This window comes from Cinclus cinclus, chromosome Z, assembly GCF_963662255.1.
Source record: "Cinclus cinclus chromosome Z, bCinCin1.1, whole genome shotgun sequence".
NCBI lineage: Eukaryota > Metazoa > Chordata > Aves > Passeriformes > Cinclidae > Cinclus > Cinclus cinclus.
In genome coordinates, this window is record NC_085084.1 from 1,975,828 (window position 1) to 1,996,237 (window position 20,410).

At 38.3% G+C, this 20,410-nt stretch overlaps 1 protein-coding gene across 1 annotated transcript in view; it reads right to left on the minus strand.

Moving 5' to 3' along the window:
• EDIL3 (EGF like repeats and discoidin domains 3) overlaps positions 1-20,410 on the minus strand; it is a 229,900-nt gene that overhangs the window by 10,290 nt on the left and 199,200 nt on the right. The gene's annotated exons all lie outside the window — the stretch shown is intronic.

A 20,410-nucleotide genomic window follows, 5' to 3' on the forward strand; every position in this document is an offset into this window, starting at 1 on the left:
AAAAAAAACCAACAAAATAAAAATAAAAACAACAACAACAACAAACCAACCCCAAAGAAACATAAATAAATAAATAATAATAAAACTAACAGAGGAGAACACAATTAGAACACTTTCCACTCTGATTTTGCAACACACCAGAGCAAAATGGTGCAGCTTTGGTACCTCCCATTGTGTGCTGGCACCATGGACAATAATTTTACTTCTTCAAGATCCCAGTCAATCAATTTATCTCTATTTTCCTTTTTTTTATTATTTTTAATTTATTTTTGATACCACCTAATGTCACAATATGGAATAATCTCACACCTTTCCCCATCGTGCTGAGTGTCATACATGGACCCCAAATAACCCAGTTAATCTACACTGGGAATGATCTGCAGCTAAAAAGTGTTCCCATGTGCTCCTAATAATCAGAATATGCGGTGGATTCCTCAAGTGCCTTTCCATTTCCTTCTAAGTTCATGAGCCTATGCTTTAGTAAGTCTCTTAAAACATTTGCTATCATGCTTATTTTCCTCCTGAAATTCTTTCTCACTTTATGCCATTCTTTCTTTTTCCACTTCAAAAGCTCAAAGTTTCTCATTTCTTGAATGTTATTTTCTTTTTGAGTTCTCTATTTTATAATCTTAGCACAATGATTTTTAAATATGCAAGGCAGGAGTCTTAAAGCCTAATAAAATCCGAGCTTTCAAGTAGTTTCCACATGAGTCAGCATGTCTGTGATCAGTTCTTTTTGAACCAGAACCCAGCACTGGATGTAACAGATTTGGGCCAGATGCCTGGGATTAAAATGATCAAGAAAGAGAATGCAATAACAAAAGTAAATTGACCTAATAATGTAATTTTAGAGGCAGAATGAAGGACTTGAATTCCCTATCAAAACTGATATTTTCTTGAAATTTGAGAGTATAACTGAGATTTCGTTCAGTGTCCTCCAGCAATGTGGCGAGCCAGTAAAAAAGAAATTAAAAATATGGTGGATTTATTTCAAACAATAAATGGCTGTGAAGCAGTTGGCATTTTTAATACTGTCCATTAAACCAGGCAAGAGAGACTCAGAGTAAGAATATTACAGTAAAGTGAGAGGAGTGCTGAACACCACAACCAGATGATTGGCATGTTTTTACAGGAAAAAAAAAAAAAAAAGAAGAAACTAGAAAGTGAAGAATAAAGACTCTCTGGCTGATCAAATGCTGAAGATCCAGTGCTGGGTTTTTGGGAAGCTGAACAAACTCATGTTGAACAGAATGTGGGGCTGGGCAGAAGAACAGATGTGCTGTGGAGCATAAAAAAAATCAATCATGAGGAACAGCAGCAAAAAAAAAAAATGAGCTTCAGAAGTCAGCTGGTCCTAGACAGTGTCTTTTAAAGTTGGACATTGGGGTTTGGACTTGTGTCCCAGGCCAGGTTGGACATTGGGGCCTGGAATAACCTGGGACAGTGGAAGGTGTCCCTGCCCATGGCAGGGGTGGCATGGATGGGATTTAAAGCCCCTTCCGACCCTTCAGACCTCCTGGAATGCTGTGGCAATATAAAGAAGAAGACACAGAAAAGTGTAAGAGTACATTTATGAGAATATAAGAGGAAAAAAAATCACTGTTTAGAGCAATCAAACAAAGGAAGCCTGGTAATCCCAACACTGGAGCAAATAAGGAATAGTAAATCTTTTTAAGGAAAGAAAGTACTTTAAATGTTTGGTACTGAGATACCAAAACATTAAAGGGAAATGTCAGGGTCTGTAGATGCCTCAAGAATTTTGGTTTTACCAGAACGAGCTAATTTATTGCCATCATTTAGTGCCAGTAGCAATGTTGGGGCACCCCAGGGTATGAAGGAAGGCAAAACCCTTTGTGTGTTCTCTCTGTTCAATGGGGAGAGAGAGGGACTCAGTCAGAGCAGGAGCCTGCTTTGGAAGCTTTCATGGGCGGCTTGAAGGGACTTTTCTCTCCTGTAAGGAATGCAGGGGAGCAGGGTTCCACAGCCTAAGTGGGCCCCTGGGAAATGAGCACAGCTAATTAGTGTAAGTCTTTAATGAATTAATAAACACCAGGTCTCCAGACCTTGCTTCCAAATATTTTGGAGTCTAAATGAGTAGTCTGTTTTTTTTTTTTCCAAAAAGACTGATCTGGTAAGGAATCACTAATTGGTCCACATTTTCAGGCAGCTTTTGAACTAAACATTTCAGAGTCAACTTCAGATTCTCTTTATAAATAATTTTGACATTAGCATTTTACAAGTGCAACCCCTTTTTGGCAGAGAATGCTTCTGATACTAAAAGTCAATGTCTCTCCTGTTAACTTGAAAAAATGTCTCCACAAAACCAGTTGTTTACTTTTAAAATGTTGAAAGTGAGCTGAGAGGATTTCACAAATATTTAACATGGCCATGACACTCAGAGTACTCCTCATTGAAATTCAGAACCAGAAGGAAAAAAATTTCTCATTAAGATTCACAGGATTCCAAAGGTAGAATCATAATAAATCTTAATTATCACATAGATCCAGTGTTAATAAAAATGTCCCAGTACTGATTGTTTTGTGCTTATAGGACATACCCAGTGGCCTTGCACTCTTGCTCAGAAAATGATGTGGAAAGCTGGAAGGTAATTTGGCATATGCTCATTTTTTAAAAAATTTTTTTTTTGTTTGCTTGTTTTGGGTTTTTTTATACTAATACTTATATAGGACTTGTAGGTGTGTGCAGGCTTTAAAAAATAATAATAAAAAAAGTGAAAAAAGAAATAATGAATAAATAGAGTCTCTTCCAGGTCTTGATAATACAGACCACATATATTGCTGGAGATGAAGGAAAAGAATACAGGATATAGCACAAAGCATTTCCATCTCATATTTTAGCATCTTATTTACTTATTTATTCATAAGAAGTTGAGAAGTCTTCAGAAAATAAAGACCATTATTTAAATTAAAGAAATACAGCTTTTACTTTGTAGCCTCATTACCTTCTACCTTGTTTTCCATTCTTTGTATTGAAGCTACTTTAGAGCAGAAAGTGGAGGAGAATTTACACCACTTTCTAGGTAAAACATCTGCACTAAAGCAGCTTAAATGAAAGTCATAACTTCCCATCAGGACACAGAACACTTCTATTCAGTTAGTGCAGTTTGCAAGTAACAGGCAATCAAACAAATTACCAGGGAGAGAAGTTGAATTAACACACAACCAGTGTGTACCCTTCAAAGCTGAATGTGATTAACAGGATTAGAATGTGACTCTGGCTTTTTCAGTGCAGCAGAATTTAGAAGGAGGTAGAGGCAATTAGTCTGCAACTGATAGGATCATTAGCTGGTTACAAGAAGAACCATGGTCTGCAGTTAATGTACATTTCTACAAGCAGCTGATCAAAAGACAGTTTAACATCTTGTGTCTGAAAGAACTCTCTTGGGCCGTAACTATTCCCTTCTCCCTTTTCCCACAGTGTTTCAGATGGTACAGACAATTCAGGGTGGTTTGGAGGAGAATTAATTTAGGGAAGGCACAAAGATAAATACACCTGGGGGTGAAACATTTCTAACGAAGCGCTTGCATGGATGTGCTTGTGTTGGTGTGCATCTCGTGGGATGATCACCAGAGGTTCCTTGAAACCTCAGCCATTCTCTGCTTCTCCAACACATGACAAAACCCAACCATGCTGCCCAAAATGCCAGAGACGGGGAAATAGGCACAGCTGTTCTGCTTTGACATTGACAGACACCACAGGGGAGTGGGAGCAGACCCTCAAGGCTGACACCACAGAACAAGGTGTCTGCACAGCTGTGCTGCAGGGCTTCCACTGCCAGGTACCCTGGACCAGCTCCTGTAGCTCATCTTTTGGCTTAATTCAATTTGAAGGGAGCCCATGCTTTGTGAGGACAGCCCACCGTGTGAGCCTGTGCATGAAAAGTGAAGATGTCTTTAAGGATAACACACTCCCCATCAACCTCGCAGTGTCAAAGGAACAGAAAGAACCCTCAGGATACAGGGAGTGCCAGGCTCTGCTTCACAGTGAGGATAATGGTGAAATGGCTCACTTGACCTTCAGCTGCTCATCATTTCAGGAGTACTTAAAATGTTCAGTTTAGTCCTGTATTTATACAGAAATTATGGTTCTGTTCCCAGTATAGCCAATCCTATGTTCAGCTTTTCTTATTATTTTAGGCACACATTTTCTTTCCCACAGGTTTTCTTTTATTTACCTTTATGATCTTGTGGACTGTGTTTTTTGATTTTTCCTGTTTATTTATTTATTTATTTTATTTTATTTTAATCACTCATCAGATAACACTGATGAATACTGGGCAATCTTGATCCACCTGGCAAGTACAAAAGCACCAGGATAAAAATGAAGAAACTTGGATCCAGTGCATATGACAATAAGAGGGAAGCACTGCCAAGGTGGGGACAGTTCTTACCCTTAAGAGACTGAAAAAAGAAGGCCACAATTGACTCCATCTGCTAATTCACCAAACTGCAGTCCTGCCTACTAAATATCCTGATATTGCAGTGAGGTCTTAGATTATTTTGGGATACCTAAGATAATGGCTGGAACTCACAGCTGGACACCAAAGCCCATCAAGAGAGACTGATGTCCTTTCCAGGTAAAAAAAAAAAACCAAAAAACCCTGTCTTAAGCAGGTTATTTACTCTTCATTTAGGACCTCATGATTGCCTTGATTTTTCCAGGGTAAACTGGCACAGTCAGAGCTGTTATCTCTACCCTAAGAAAAAGAGGGACAGGATTGCAGTGTCCACAGCAGAGAGGCAGAAACGTGGATCTTCTTATCATACTGCATCAGATGAAGGTGCTTTGCACTCTTCTCCATGCCCAAAAATCTGGATATAAAGGAAAATTAGTGCTGGTACAATACGCTTGCTGCAGATGTGCAACATCTGTATGTTTCTAACAACATTTCACCAGCAGTTCTGCTTTGTAAACTGAAACTCAGCATTTCAGGCTGGTTTTTTTGTTTGTTTGTTTGTATGTTTGTTTTTTTCCTAGTGGCTCACACTAAAAACCCAAACCCCAAAACCAACTCCAAATTATAATCCATCATGACCGATTGGATCAAAAAACTTTTGTGGGGAAAAAAAAAAAACAGCTGAACAACTAGATGGTCTTTGTAGAGAAACCTAATTTTCATTGTAGCATCTTATACAGGAGAGGGTTTTTATTGTTTAGTCCCTTAAATACATATTATTAGGATAATTATCTAATGATACAACCTGAAAAAATTCGAAGAAAGTTATGACAGAAAAGAAATTGCTCTAGAAAAAGCCATAGTAACTTGATAGAAAGAAGCATTTTTTAGCATTTTGATCAATATTCCACTGTCCAGGATTTTCATGCTTCCCAGGTAAAAATAAAACGAGACAAAAAGTGTTTTCATTTAATTGGGTATGTATTAACTATATCAGCTGTCATATGCTTAAACTTCTTTTCAAACCCAGGCAGAGATGGGCTGCTTTAAAATAAAATAAGACTGGAGAGTCACTCTTTTTCTCCTTTAAAAATGTGGAGCTCTTTTATTTTTGCTGTCCTCTTTTTCACTTAAGCTTAGACCTTCAATCTGATTTTAACACTGTGTCACTATATTTTTAATGCCTGCAGCCCTCTAGGCTAAGATAGTAAATACTGGTCTTATTTTCTTATTGCTCTTAATTGCTTTTCCCTCTGAACAACTTTATGGCTGCAGTAACTGCACTAAAGAAACAGGTTAGGAAGAATTCCATGTACCATCAACTGTCTCCAGTACAATTTAAAAGTGACAAATTGGAGGGTGAAAGCTGTTATTTGAAATCTCCATAGACCATCAGAAATACCTCTCAGGGCATTGTGTTGAAAATTTTGGAGTGAAAAACACAACCAGGATGAAAAGTTGTTTTATTTCCAGAAGCAACTCCTTAAGTAGCTATTACTTCTTAAAAAATACAGATTGTGTGAATCCTTCCTTATTTACATACTTAATAATTCCTGTTATATTACTGGAAAAGGAGGAAAAAAACCCAGCTAAATTACTATAATATTTTTCAGCATTTCAGTAAAAATTCAGATAAAAACAGGTGCATATGATCAACTGCATGGCCATTTTCAGAGCAGTATCTATTTATTGCAGACCAGCTTTTCATAACCACACTTTACTAAGCCGTGCATAATCTCATTTCACTGGTGTTTCAAAAATTAAATATTAAAAAAAAAAAAAAAAAAAAGAAGGAAATTTTTGCCTTAAGTTCTGGATTTTCAAAAGCACCAGAGGGAGTTTTTTTCCCGTTTCCTCCTGGACCTTTAAGGCAGATGATGTGCTGTGGTTCTGTCAGGACCCTGGTAAATCCTGCCCACAGCACACACAAGGTAATGCTGTTTTCCTCCTGGTCCTGCAAACCAAAAGAATGAGTTCCACTGATCTCAGTAACTCTCACAACTTATCAGGGAGTACTCGCAAGGGAAATGTTAGTACCAGGTATTTCAGGGTCTGAAGTAAAAGAAAATTTAGAGTTTTGAGATGATAACATCAGTGTTGATTAAATCCATAACCTTTTCTCCCACCACTGGGTATTTCACATCTGTGCACGAGATATTCTCGCTGTAATCATGATTAGAGGATTTCTGCAGAGATGACACAGTTGGCTGCATTGGTTACCAACAGTCAAGAAACCACTAATAAAACGTCTGTCTCTCTGCTGTGGAAGACTCAGAGCCCATCAGCCCTTGAGGATGCCAGGAGATTTAAAAATAGCCCATTAAATTACCAGTGATTAAGCAGGCTTAGACATCTGGTGGAGCTCGGAGAAGCCTTTGAGCTGCTTTAGTGCACTCCAAGAGCTGATAAAATCTGGGGCACTGTCCTGTGTGAGGTCAATCACTTGGAATTCTTGTGGGAAAGCCAAGGTCAGGACAAAAATTAGCCATTAAAATAAAGCGGAGAGAATAAAAATATTAATATAACCATGATACAACACACTGACTGTATGTTATGCTGCTTTTCTGTGAAACTCCTCAGCTGAACACTAGTGCTCACCTGTTTATGGACAGAAATAGACAAAGAAATGGGAAAAGAAGTTTAATTTATGCTCAGTTCTTTGTACAATAGCCAAAAAGGCAAAAATTGCAAAACAATTTCATCATCCTGTGTGATGATAAGAAGTAGCTTTATTTCTGGAAGACATAATCTGAAGTAGCTTTTGCTGAACTTAAAATAATGATACTGAGAACTTCTGATCAAGTTTGTTGGCTATTACTAGAGATGAAAAAAATTCAGCACAGAAAAGAACAATAACACAGTTAAAAAGAATAATAAACCATTTACTATTCGAATTTCTGTTTGTCTTACTTTCAGCTTATAAGTAAAGAACAAATCATGGTAAGATGATAGGATTGTTCCAGTCTCTTCAGATATAGAGTAAGACAGGAGTTCTGTTGCCTCTCTTTATTTTACTAAAATATATCTCAACTTGATAAGGAAATGCATCAGTAAGATTTCCTGCATGGCAGTGCTCTGTCCCAGTGGAGATGCCTCAGTTTTCTGTTAAAGAGCATTACTGGGAATTCCAGGCACTGGAGAGGGTAAAACAGCAGCAAAATACTGACCAAAATACAGAGAAGAAAATTTGAAATGTAAGCAGAGGAAGAAGGGTGCATTTAACCATAAATTTCAGAATGACAATTGATAGAAATGTGAGGACTGGGGAAGTCAACATTGCATAGCAACACTTCCAAAAGCAGCCAGGAGAAACGTAGGTGTCTTTGCTTGCATTTTTCTTGGTTTTTTTTTTGTGGATTATGGGTTTTAAACAGAAATCAAAGGCTGGGGATGCAGCACCTGGGAAGACAAAAACCTTTCCCTACAAAAGGAATACCACAACTTCCGCTTGGCTTTCAGCAGAGAAGATGAGACAACAATTTTTTTTTTTTTTTATGGCAGGACTGACAAATATATTTGTAAAAAATCTTGGGAGCATAAACGGGCTCATCTACGCATGAGCAGCTCATTTTGTTTTTAAAATAAAAAGTAGTGGTGGTAATATGGAAGTTCATTATTTACCTGGTTGCCTTTCCCCACTCCCCCCCCCCCCCCTTGGGTAATTAATAATGTTGCAAGTATTTTCTGCAGCACATAAAAATGTCTCAATAATATATGAGTATCTGGGCTACAGATCGACGAGCAGGGTGAAGACAAGCTTGCACACCAGACACTGCAAATTGACTAATAATTAATACAACTACTGAACTGTTGAAACACTAACGAAAACCTGCCTGTAAGCAAAGTTAAGTCTGCCTAGAAGATAAGTGGGGTTAAGGCTGGAAGTTTCTTCTTGTGTTTAAAAGCTCTGACTGCATAATTCTTATTTTCATAGGAAATGTAGCCAAGACAGCATCACTCAGCCATTGTTTCTAAGAATGACTTTGCCCATCTGTCAGCAGGGATTATTATGCATAACCTGTTCCATACAGCTATGCTGCTGTAGCTATAAACTAAAAAATGTCAAAATTGTGATACTAGACTTTGAAAGCAGCCTACTGCTGGTTTTTTTGTTTTGTTTGTTTGGGTTTTTTTGTTAATTTTTGTTGTTGTTTCTTTTATGTGTGTGAATGTGTGTGTAGGTGTGCTATCCTCTGAAATGTTAGGGCAAGCTTTTTTTTTTTTTTTCCCTAGTTATGCACTGTTAATAACCAGCACAAAAATATAAAATGAACGCACTGTAGTCTAGAAAGCATCTTTTTGCTTTCTTAGCCAGAAAAGTATTTTTCCAGGTTTACATAAGAAATCAGATTTATTTTCCCTTTTAGACTGAACGTCTTGTCACTTCAAGGCAATAATCTAATAATATACTTCCTTGAATGCAATTAAAAGGTCCACTAATCTTCATTCTGCAGGACACAAGAAAGATTATGTGTTATTAGCCAGAAGGACACCCTGGAGCCCCTATTGCACAGCTTGGTAAATACACCTCTGGTCAAAACAAGCCTGGGCTCCTGGCAGGGCAGACCCAACCCTGGGACTCAGCTCTGCCTTTGATCTGGCACAGATTTATTTTCTTGGCTGTCCAAACTGCCCGCGAGGCGTTATCGGCTCCGCGGGGCGCGCGGGGAGCTCCAGGCACGGCTGAATTTAGGGATTAATGCTCTGCTGAAAGCCTTGACCAGCAAGAAGGGTGCATTTAACCATAAATTTCAGAACTTGATAGAAATGTGAGGACTGGGGAAGTCAACATTGTACCTAGCGACGCTTCCAAAGGCAGCCAGGAGAAATGTAGGTGTCTTTGCATTTTCACTGGGGTTTTTGGTGGATTATGGGTTTTAAATGGAAATCAAAGGCTGGTGATGCAGCACCTGGGAAGACAAAAATCCTTCCCTATGAATCAAATACCACAACTTCTGCTTGGCTTTTAGCAGAGAGAATGACGCAACGCTTTTCATGGCAGGACTGATAAATATATTTGCAAAAAGTGTTGGGATCATAAACAGGCTCATCTAACCCACAAGCAGCTCATTTTGTTTTTAGCATGAAAAGTAATGGTGGAAGGATGGAAGTTCATTATTTACCTGGTTGTTGTTTTTGTTTGTTTAGACCTGGAGCTAGGTAGGAAAATATTTCCCTGCTCCCCAAAGTTAAAAAAGAAATAAACAGACCTCTACCTGGTGTTAGAAGAGAGAAAAAAAAAAAAAAGAAAGAAACAACCAAAAATGCAACAAACAAAGCAGCCAAACAAAAACTAACCAAACCTATCAACTCCTCCCTAAACACACAAACAAGGACCCCCAGACATAACAAAAATCGTAAAAATTATGAGGGATAAAAAGTGAAGTATTTTGCTTTTGAAATAGGTGGTCTATATCTTGACCATTAGGTCTGCTTGGCCCAGGTTCACTTTTGGTTCCAGGTATTGAAAAGAAGAGCTATGAGAATGGACTTCCAAATTCCAGAGAACAGTTGAGTAACTTTGACCATTTTTAATATATATGCATTCCATTCTAATGCCTACCTGACTGAAGTTACACAAAAAACTGCTTGACTGGGACGTATCATAAAAATTTTCAACATGAAACTTGGATTAAATCAACTTTCAAAGAGTTCAAACCCAAATTTTAAACTAGAACCCACAGATGTAACAGCAGCCAATTAAAAACGCACTATATTAAATTAGATATTAACTTAAGCTGCTCTGCAACCAGAACTTTGGTATTCAGAAGTGGTAACAAAATCGGTTTGTCTGTGCAATGTGAATGTCACTTTTCATGTAATTAAAACTTTGACCCTTTTAATGGTGGAATGAATTTCTATAGAAGAGAATTCAAGATTATATGTCAAGTTCTTTCATTTTCAGAAGAATAGATCTCAAAGTTGAGATACGAATTATGAAAGTAAAATAAAACCGTCAAAGTGTTTTAAATTTAGCAGAAAATTTGAAAATGCTAGATTTTCTCCTAGAATATTTTCCATGTCTTTTCTTTTCAATTAGAAGAGCACCTGAACTGCTACAAGATTTTTTTTTTAATAAAAAATGACAGTGATTCCCTACTTTGTACTGTTAAATAATTAATCAAAGGAGCTCTGATGTTTTACTGCATAAGCAAAAGGGTAAATCAATGCAGACAAACTATCTCCTAGACTTATCTGTGCACTTCTAAGTGTGAAAAAGAAATTGACTGGAGGTGGGCAGGGAGTGGCAGTTGAAATTATGTCTATTTTAGAATTAAGGATTTTTCCCTATGCCTTAGTAGGGAAATTACAGAATTTGTGTGAATGACGCCTAAAACTCTAATCAGCACTCAACAGTAATGTAAAAAAATTATTTTTCTTCAGCTTTTAAAAATTAATTCACTTTGCATCCTAGCCCATGTGGAAGCATGAAAAGAATGCAGACACATAAGTATACCCATCTCAGCCTTTCATTCAACATAGAGTTATAAAAATTTTCTCACAAAGCTAAGAAAGTTGGGATCTGGCTGACTGAAGCTGAAAAAAAATGTCAAAAGCGATGGTTCCTCCAAAAGGAACACTGGACTAACAACTTCCTGGGTTACAGAAAATAGGAAAAAAAAAAAAAAAGAAAAGAAAAAAGAAAAGAAAAAAAAAAAGGGTTGTGTTTTTCACAATTCAAACACAACCTTGAGTAGGTTCCTGCACATAAAACCTCTATAAGCCCCCCTGGAACACACTGAATGGACTCAATGACTGTTAAAGGCCTAATTTTTGAGTTGATATTTGAAAGTCCTGTTGTGGATATGTTAAAAGTATTAAATTTATCATAATATTTTAATATATTTAATATTTTTATACTATTTATACTATTTCCAGTATAAGTAACTATACACAGGTTCCCAACATCACACTTGCTGCTTTCTGCAAATGACTTAATAAAAATTTAGACAGAAATAAATTATAGGCAATTTTCTCACTAAACAGGTATAGAAAAATGTTTCTTTTAAAAAATATATTCCAAAATTCATTAGGAGTACTTAGGCCACAACTAATTGCGACCGATAATTTTTGAAAAAGAGGAAACAGCAGGGTTTTCTTGAACCAAAATAAAAAGATAAATGTACAGCTATAGTTGGAAAAGTGTAAAACATCCTCTCAAAAACACAACTGTTTCTTACAGTCAACAAGGCTGGATCCCAAAGAAAGTAATATCTGAAGCAAAATATTTGCAAATTCTATATTTGCATATTCCCACACAACCCCTGCTGACATCTGGTCCAGCCAACAAAGAAGTGCACCGAGCACAGAGAGGGAACTCTGTTGTGCCATGAAACAGCACAGAGATAGGAGGTGATAAATTATTAACAAAGTAGAAATCTTAAAAGTTTTTGAACGCCGGCACACAGAGAAGTCTGTGAAATCACAGCACTACTAAATCTGAAAAGAACATATTTTCAGCTCTGGGCGATGTGTTTTCCTTGTAGATCCATCAGATATTTCTTGCTATTATTTTTGCTTTGTTTTGTTTTGTTTTTCCCTTGTGTTCCCAGTGTACATTTCACAAAGATTAATCTTTTAAACAGCTCCTGCAGCCCTCGTTCTGTCAGGTGGGTATAATTCTGGTTTACCAAAATCCAGTGTTTACCATCAGGGTATCTGCACTGTTTTGGGAAGCAAATATTTCAGTCAACCACAGTTTTGAAAAACAGGATTTTTCAATCAACACTGAGCATGTGGGAGGTGCTGTGACACATCCACTATCTTACTACGAGGGTTAAAAAGTAGTTTCAGGTGTATAAATCAGAGAAATAAACTTGACTATCTACCAACTGCACGTTGTAGCAAAAATTCTATATAAAACTATGTGTCAATGTAAATTAAATTCTACCAGAAAGCAAGAAACTGCATTGTCAGGCAGACAGAAATAAAATATCTTTGCCTTCTTTTCGCAGATGCATTTTCCATCAAGAATTCAAACAAAAAGTTATATTTTCTCTGTTGCCTGTAAGTAGATGTTTCTCACTTATACATTGCAGCTCCATGGAGTGGATTGCTCCCTAAGGATTTGCTCTGTAGGCAGCAGAAAAGACACCCCTACAACAGAAATCAGCAGTAATTTGTGTCTTGCAGGAGATTATTGTGTTTATGTCAGATGGCTCAGTGAAAGAACATATTTTTCAAATTTGCTGTGGTATCCGATAGCAAAAATGTTTGCTTTTCTAATAAAAAAACACATTAAAAACCAAACCAAAACAACACAAAACAAACAAACAAACAAAACAAAAACCCCAACACTAAACAAAAAAACCCCAAACAAACAAACAAACAAAAATAAACAAAAAAACCCCAAACAAAACAAAAAAAAAAAGAGAAAAAACCCAAGTATCATGGGGGGTTAATAGAAAATTTACGTATTTTGAGCAACACAATCTTTAATATTTTTCCTCACTGACTGATTCCCAGCAAGCCTTTGCAGAAATGCCTTGCCATCAGCCTAGCCTTTAACCACCTGCCCAGGGTACACCCATGGGGAATATAACTGCTGTGTTTTCCCCAAATGTCACATTAAACTAACCAGACTTAAAGGCTTTCAATTCTTAAATGAGAATATTCTCCTCAGAGCCTGCCCTGTGCTCCATTTCAGCTGGGATTAAAGTGCCTTCATTTTAACCACAAAAAACACACACAGAAAGGGGCTGATCAACCTCCTGGAGAAGTAACAGTGCAGTTGCTCCCACAAGCTACAGAAAAAAACAAAAACAAAAACCAAAAATCAACAAAAAAAAAAAAAACAACTAACCCAAAAAAAAAAAAAAAAAAGAAAACACACAAAAAAACCCCAAACAACAAAACAGAAACACCCCCCCCCCAAAAAAAAAAAAAAAAAAACCACAAAAGTGAAAAAGAAAACACAAAAAAAAAAAAAATCCCCAAAAAACCAAACTTGGGTTTAAAAGGTCGAGCCATCAGAGATCCTGAGTTCACAAGGAGTTAAAAGTTCAGTGAACTTGACCTTCTTATATCACAGGTCTTACTCCAAGGTACAGATCATCCCCCAAGACTTCTGAGACAGACGTTCCAGCCCCTTTAAACTGCAAAGCCAGAGGAAGTTTTCCTGCACATACTTCTGATTTTACTGCAGGGCAGGTTTATATCAGATATGAGGACAAATGTCTTCACTGAAAGGGCTGCCCTGGTGGAGCCTCCATCCCTGGAGGGATTTAAAAGCTGTTTTGATGTGTCTCCTGGGGACATGGGCAAGAGGTGACATTGGCAGTGCTGGGGGAACAGCTGGGCTCAAATGATCTCAGAGCACTTTTCCAACCTAAGTGATTCCCTGATTCTATAATCGCTTAAGGGATACCTTGATTTAGAAGTTCCTTGTGCCTCTCCATGGAAAATGGTCCATACTATGAAGAGCAACAGGGCAGACTAGATAAAAAAAATCTACTACAAAAAACATTGATTTTCTTAGCAGAAAGTGGGCAGCTTGCTCGTAGAACTGGGGTTTACTTGAGGCACCGTGTCTCAGGTAAATAATTCCTAAATTCACAATAAACATAACTATGACAATATTTTACCAGTATCTCCAGCATTGCAAATGCAATAAGGTTGTATGGATGCTGATAGTAGCTTTTACATTCAGTAATTTGCTTTAGAAGTCAAGAGGATGATATGACGGCTGCAAATTATGAACTTTGGTTTGAAAGACATACTTGGAGCTGCAGGAAAAGGAGTTTTTGCAAGGATCAGTAGTGCCAGGACCCAGGGAATGGCTCCCAGGGCCAGAGGGCAGGGCTGGATGGGATCTTGGGAATTAGGAATTGTGTCCTGGCAGGGTGGGCAGGGCTGGCACAGGGTGGAATTCCCAGAGCAGCTGTGGCTGCCCCTGGATCCCTGGCAGTGCCCAAGGCCAGGTTGGACACTGGGGCTGGAGCACTGGGACAGTGGGAGGTGTCCCTGACATGGCTGGGGTGGGAATGGATGGGATTTGGGGTCCCTTCCAAACCCAAACCATTCTGTGATTCCGGGATTCTGTGTCCTGCTGGTGCACACGAGCGTATCAGAGGCTAAACCAGAGACCAGCATTCATGCTTTTGTTTTCTTTCCTGCATTTTTTACTTCCACTTTTTGATTTCACCAAAGAGACCCTTAAAGAAAAAGCAGATGCATTTTGCTTGTCCAAGCAACACGTTTGAAATAGACAATGTCTTTTTTTTTTTTTTTTTTTGAGAAATGAAAGAAACAAACAACAACAACAAAACCCTACACAATCCCTTTCATTTTTCTGGGATGCCTCACAGAAAGCCCCACTGAGTGGGGTGGCAGTGAAATTATCTGCAAGCAATATCCTGGCTGTATTTTACTGCCTGGGAGCCACCTGGAGTCTCAACACCTGCAGGGTCCTGAAAAAGCTTTTTATTTCAGAACACTGCAAGGTAGCACCAGCTCTGGACAGCAGGTGAGAGGAACACCCTGTGGAGGCTCTTTAGGTGGCTGCAGCTCAGCAGAGCAGGGTGAAGCATCACAGGTTTGCAGGGTACCAAGGAACACAATTCACCCCTGGTGCTGCACAAATTACTCATGCAGAGTGGATGGAAAACCTAGACAGAAATTCTAGTAGAAAGTTTTGGAAGAAAAATGCAGATTACAATGAGGGAACTCTCTCAATACATTTGGAGAGCTCTCCTTTGTGTTCTGGAAGTCCTTTGCAGTTAAAATTAATTTTGTTTATTATAGAAATAACTCATGCTTATTTCTAATCTGTATCACCTATCTCTGTCCCTATCTCTACTTTTACCTCTATGTCTGCCTCAATTTCTACCATCATCTCTATTTTTATCTATCTATCTATCTATCTATCTATCTATCTATCTATCTATCTAATCGGTCTCTATCTCTATCAATCTCTATCTCTATCTCTATCAATCTCTATCTCCATCTCCATCTCCATCTCCATCTCCATCTCTATCTCTATCTCCATCTCCATCTCTACCTCCATCTCCATCTCCATCTCCATCTCCATCTCTATCATCTCTATCTCTATATCTATCTATCTCTATCATCTATCTCTGTAATTTATATCTATATTATCTATTTCTACATCACCTATAGACATACACACACAGAGGAATATATACGTACAATATTCAAGCATACATAAAAAACACAGGCAATTTTTGCCTAATGGTTTTCTTGATCTGTCAAGTTGCTCTTGAGTTTATATGTGCATTCTCCACAAAACACTTCTAAATTTTATTTTCCTTTAAAATTCCAAATTATTTGTACACTGAAACCAGCCCTTACCACAGCACTCTGTTCCTCCATGCCAGGAAGAAACACATAGGGATTTTTATGCTGTGTAGAGAGGTGTAAAAGTATTTTCAATAAATTCAACTGCAATTAGGTGGAAACAGAAGCAAATATAAAAAAAAAAAAGACATTTCAAGCAGGAAAAGTTAAACTCTTGGAGTAGAGGAAATCAAAGACCAGGATATGCAATAAAGGTGATATAAATAAAAAATTAAAATAAAATTGTGGAAGACGTTGTGGCTGTTGTATCTGAGGCATCTAAAACAAAGAGCTCACACCCACAGCTTGAGAGCTTTTATTTTGGTGCCAAGGACCTATTGGATGATATAGTTTTCAAAAAACCCTCTATGTGAAATATTACAACTTTTATTTACATTATTTTTATTTACATGTTTCCTTCTGTAGGCCTGCACTACCGCACTGGCAACCAGGAATGTTTCAGTAATCCCTGAAAGAAGGGGAAATTAAGGATATGGCCTTCCTGTTGATGGCAGTGAGCCTATCAGCAGGGCCCATAAGGAATACCCATTTTCTCTGCAAACCTTGTCTCAGCCACATCCCCACCGATGCATGCAGGTGATATGTTATTTATTATACACATCAATGCTCCCTCAAATATTTCCTTTTTTTTTTTTGAATACTGTAGGAATAGTCTCCTTTTATCATTGCTTCCTGCACAATTTTTATATGAACTAACAAGTATGCTGACTTTTCTGAAAATAAAATAAAAAAAAAGTCAGAAATAAGACAAAGTTTTACTGGGAACTGAAAATGCCTTTAAGCTGTTGATAAGTTCTTTGCAACACTTAAGTCATGTCCCATGTGTCTTAAATTTGCCACTGCAACAGAAAGGAGGGTTCTGCATATAGAACACTGTGTTTTATTTGTTTATGGTTTCCCAGGCTGCATATCAGAGAAAGTCAGGCTTATTTCTGCACAGCAGATGAAATGTAATGATCCTGGAGAAATATGGGACTAACCTTTCTGAGGAGAAAGCACTGAATTTAAATAAATGAGATGGGACTTGCCAGTATTTTTTATGTACCACTTAATATAGAGCTCTGCAATATATATTTTTATCTGCACAAACTCCTTCAGGAACCAAGCCTTTTCTAAACAGAATATCAAATCAATATGAAGCAACACGACATATGGGGTTTTTTTCCTTTCTAAATGCTGATAATTTTATCTGCACTAAATTATACCCCTGTTGTTCCAAGAGTATCTCTGCATGCACGCAAAAAATTCACAGCTATATACACAGCTGATGTGTTGCCAGACCACCCCAATAAATTGCAATTCAATCCATGGCTAAATAGAAATAGCAACACTAAAAGAACTATAGGTATATCACCTGTGTTTCAGGTTGATTCTTTCCCACAAACTGATGCAAGGAACCGTGAGACACAAAAGTTCCTCTGCCTTTGATCTTAAATTAGTGTGGCTTTCATGGGCTCCGGAGGGGAATATGTTGGGTGTCACTCTCTCAGTGCCCACAAGCACACAGATTAGCCCTGCTTGTCTCCTGTTCCACTGCCTGGAACAATGCTGGGAGCTGTTGCAGCAGCTATACCACCAGTGACAGGCAAAAAATGCAAAGGTTAAGCTTCCCACAGATGCTCAGTTAGGAGTGTTGTCATCAGACTGTCTATTCATTTCATAGTTTGTTTCCAAAACTGTTTAACTACTGCAAGGTAGCCATGCAGTCACCTAGCCCTCTTCATCCATCTTGTTATCTGGTTAATTATCTTAAAAATTAAACTCTGAGATTTATTTATTTATTTATTTATTACTCCACTGAAGCATAAAAACCAGCTCAGAACTTCCCAAAGGAAAGTATTTAGAAAGTGCTGTTCATTATCTTTGACTTACTGCTTAAAATGTAACTCACAGCACGTTCACCACCATAAAACATCCCACAGACAGCTGATTACTCCAAGCACCCACCTGAATTTAAATACAGGTTAGAACTGTGTTTACGCAGCCAGAGATTAAATGCATATCACTGCATTTGGTCATTAAAGTAACAAATACAGAGGGCAATTATCATGCAACATTCTGCAATTGGTTTCCCTGATATTAAATTCACCTGTGTTGGAATAGTTAATGCTCAAGCTTCTCTAGTCTCATAATTTGGTCCTCTTTTGATGTTTAAATGCTAGTTGCATATGGATGCAGGATATTTAGAGTTTTGACAAATCCTGCACCTCCAAATGTGGCATCATTGAGGTAGGTGGGTGAAACCATGGGAGGCAGGAGGGCAGGTGGTAAATACAAATGTGGTTTGTAAATGCAAACCTCTGTTTGTTTTAAGGGGATGAAACATCAAAAAAATTAAATCAGGATGTCGACAACACAACTCAGGCTGCTGCTGCTTCAAGACAGCACAGTTATCTTTACAGGAATTATTTCTCAAGGTAGGTAGGCTGTATTGGATATTTCTGTACTGTGACTGACTGAACTTCTAAGTTAACATGAGTCTGGTAACGGTGTTACTTTTAATTGGAAAAATGTTTAAAAGATTCTGCCCGTTTTTGTCTTGGAAGTGACACACATATATTATAAAATCAATATGCACCTCAGGATACCCTTATCAGATGGCTAAATCCTACAATTTTGGAACGGCAGACAGCAGTGCAAAGGTGTGGATTACAGCAATTGAGCAAAATCTCCCCATGAATTTGAAAAGAAATACAGACACCATTAGTGACAACATTACCACCCCTGGGTAATTCTGATTTAATTTTTATTCTGGCAGGGCGACCAGTGCATGACTGCAATAGAACATCCAATCTAATGTGCTGCTTCAGACCAATGGGTTTGAACATCATGTGAGGCTTCAGATGGATCCTGCAAAAACAAGTCTCCACTTCACCCCTTGTGATGCAGCTACTCAAGAACAGCTCATTAGGTCATGCAGCAAACTTAATGCTAAGTGTGCATAAAAACTCAGTAAAAAAAAAATGCCAATGCACTGATGGTCTCACTGTGAAAGGTTAAATATTTTTACAAGTATTTCGGCATTTGCTGAAATACTTGAAGTTATTTGTCTATGTATGTATGTATGTAATTTATAATTGAAATTATTTTTTTTCTTGCCCAGAGAAGCTACTCCTGGATCCCTGGCAGTGTCCAAGGCCAGGTTGGACACTGGGGATGGGAGCAGCCTGGGACAGTGGGAGGTGTCCCTGCCCATGGCAGGGGGTGGAACTGGATGGGCTTTCGGTCCCTTCCAAACCAAACCAGTCTGGGATTCTGTGAAATCAGAAAAAAATGCACATTTTGGAACATGTACTAATTTGCAAACCCGTACAATAATCGGCAAAACTTAAATATGACAAAAACCATTGAGTTCTAAGTTAGGGTGTCTAAACAGGTCTGTGTGCACTAACTTGCACCACCCATGCAAGACCCATTGATCTGCTGTACAAATTAAACCACCACAGGGGGAAAAATAAAAGCCAGACCTAGGAAAACATATCTTGCAGTTAACACTCCTCCTCTTTCGGGTGATGACAAGAACACACAACAGAGAAACGCCTGCTTGTTCTTTTTCTGGGTGGAGAAGTTCTCATTTCCATGCCAGTTCCCCAGTGCCTCCCGTGCTCCCTGTGATGCTCCCTCGCAGCAGCTGCAGAAGTTTTGGGCTGCTATGATGCACTGCCAAGCATCCAGGGTTCCCTCACCACTTCTTAGCCTAAACCCCTCATTTTTGTTACTTCCTGAAAGCTTCAGCTAAAGCAAAGCGCTTTCACCTCCATCAGGGTGCAAAATCTTTCACCTTCTGTTACAAGAAAGAGACTCCTGAGAGCTCTCAGGGCAGAAAAAAAAAAAAATTAAAAAAACCCCAAAACTTGATGCTTTTGTTGCACTCACATTTTAAATCTCGTTTTTTTTCACCCTGCTAGTATTTAAAATGGACAGAGCCAATTATGGTCTATACCTTGGTTACTTACTCATCAGTGTGCCAAAACCATGTTTGGATGTTACAGTAAATGAAGCTTTTTGTACATATCTTGCTCTCAGAATCTTGCCTGTCCCCCAGTGTTGTATTTAAACCAGGCTGAAAACCACTGTAATTTGTATGAACTAAAGCAGCTGTCAGTACTTTTAAAATCTGATTGATTGTTAGTAACTCTCCAAAATTCTTCTATTTTCTGTCCATCTACACAGTAATTTTCAATTCCTTCTTGAAGCCTAAGCTCCTCTGTGCAATTTTACTGCATAGCAGAAAGAATATTGTGAGGATCACTTGACACTAACACACATAATGGTAATTTAAGGGGTTAGAAATGCTGATAATGAAGCAATTATTATTAGGTAATAATATAAAATGTGTCATTCTCCTGGCTACCTGCTTAATTTCCACGTAGGTGATCCATTCCATGGTGAAGGTACATCAGCCATATAATGGGAAATACTGCAGAGTGCTTGAGATGAAAAATGTAGGAATCAAAGGAGGAATACATGCACACAGAGGATTTATAAGATACAAGGAAGGTCCTTGGCAGACACCAGGTACTTATCACCCTCCTTGTCCACCTGCCAGTGCCTGAGGGAACTTTTCAGCTCAGCGATATGGATGAAACCAGCAGATCTGCTGAAAGCAAATCCCAAGTGCTTCGTGTTATCTGTGCACACAGTCAGGCTGCCCTCGCTGCCAGCCCCCAGGATTTT